Here is a 1,783-nt window from a genome sequence, read left to right as displayed (position 1 = left end):
GTCTGTTGTTGCGTTAATGTCCTCCCCATGTGGGTCGCAGAGCTCCGTCCACACAGTGGTGTTAAAACAGTCCCTGAGAGCCTCCTCGCTCTCAGCCGTCCACCTCTTCACTGTGCGGGGCACCACCGGCTGCCTGTGTACAACAGGTTTATACACAGGCAGGAGATGCAGGATGTTGTGGTCAGCTCTGCCCAGCGGTGGGAGGGAGGATGCAGTGTAAGCCTCTTTAGTGTGGCCGTAGAATAAGTCCAGTGTTTTATTGTCTCTGGTGGGGCAGGTCACATACTGGGTGTATGTAGGCAGAGCAGCTGAAGGAAGTGCATGGTTAAAGTAAAAAAAAAGCAATATCTTTGTGTGTTGACACAGATCAGCCACAAAGGAAACCAAAGGTTTTGCCATGGAAGCCTGAAGTTGCCACTTACATGAAAAAAAACTGTTTTTGGGGCCTAGCTGGCTCAGTCGGTAGAGCATGAGACTTTTAATCTCAGGGTTGTGGGTTCGAGTCCCATGTTGGGCGATGAGCTTTGATTTTGGGCCGTGCGTCTCCTATGAAGTACTTAACTTTTGAAACACCTGCTTGCAATTGTTGCATTTGCACAATTACCACAGATGGCACTCCAAGTCTCAATGCTATGAAAGCTCTGCCTGTTAACTTCTCATTAGGTTAACAACAGTGTTTCTTTCCTGTGAGGTTCCTTTAAGAGTACTGGGCGTGTTCAGTCATTTGTGCCTAGTATTAGCTACAAGTTAAAAGTTGACCACTCAAATTGTTTTTTCTATGAACACGTTAGTTAGTATTTATTTTTATTTTTTTTATTTTATGTTTGGGAAACATGGAATTTTAGCTACTGTGATTTTATTTGTAATCAACATTAGTTCCTACCTGCCGTGCGTTGGGTAAGAGTGGCGTAAAGAAAAAAGTGTACATGTGCCGTACTGTCTTGCCGTGTGGTGCATTAAAGAAGAATACCACGTAAAGAAAATTGTAGCCCGTACCAACGGCGAGAAATCAGGGTTACAGTAGCTTGTCTGCCGCAAATCGAACGCTGCACGCAGGAGGGCGCACCGTTCAGCTTCTTATTTTTGGTTTTAAACTGCCATAATTTGCCATATGTTCATAACCATACTAAATACTATAACGCGACCAGCGGTTCATGGTCTTGACGATCCATGCACTAAGTAATACAACATTGTCATCTCGTGATCACATGATGAGGATGAGATGCTGTTTTTCCAATAATTAAAATTAAAAAACTGCTTCCACTCAGCCTCAAACCCCGGACAAAAAGTTTTGCAGCCATGCATCTTAACCAGTAGGCCACCCAAGACCTGATCATACAATGTTTTAGGACCAAAGGTGGGAGTCAATCGCCACCTACAGGCCAAAAGGACGTAACACACTCTTCCCGCAGTGCAAACTGGGCGCTGACGTGGCAGATTTGCGTCCCAAACGCGGTGGGGGTACACACTTTCACCAGTTGCCTCTGTACAAGTATTGTCATATACGCAGGACAATTTTGTCACATTTGCTTTGTGCTCCTATTCAGGCGTAGGTGTTCAAAACCACAAGAGGGGACCTTTTCGTATTGCTATGATTACTTGGTTGTTTCCGCATGTTAACAAGTGCACCAATGATGTGATATTGAAGGTGTGTACAAGCATCAATAAAGTGTTGTGCTTTGGGGAAGTTCGTTGGAGTTGGTGGTCTCTGAGTGAAGCGCTTACAACGCTAAGATCTCAGGCGAGCTCCCCTTGGCCAAGAAAAAACTGGTTGGCTCTCACT

General features: G+C 45.1%; 1 non-coding gene across 1 annotated transcript; it reads left to right on the top strand.

Annotated features, from left to right (window-relative positions):
* Positions 1-444: 444 nt before the first annotated feature.
* trnak-uuu (transfer RNA lysine (anticodon UUU)) lies at positions 445-517 on the top strand. The gene has a single exon. It is a non-coding gene; the product is annotated as a tRNA-Lys (tRNA).
* The last annotated feature ends 1,266 nt before the right edge of the window (positions 518-1,783 follow it).

Source organism: Betta splendens, chromosome 19 (assembly GCF_900634795.4).
Source record: "Betta splendens chromosome 19, fBetSpl5.4, whole genome shotgun sequence".
Lineage (NCBI taxonomy): Eukaryota > Metazoa > Chordata > Actinopteri > Anabantiformes > Osphronemidae > Betta > Betta splendens.
Note: the sequence above shows the minus strand (reverse complement) of the source record. Positions and strands in the feature narration are given on the sequence as shown.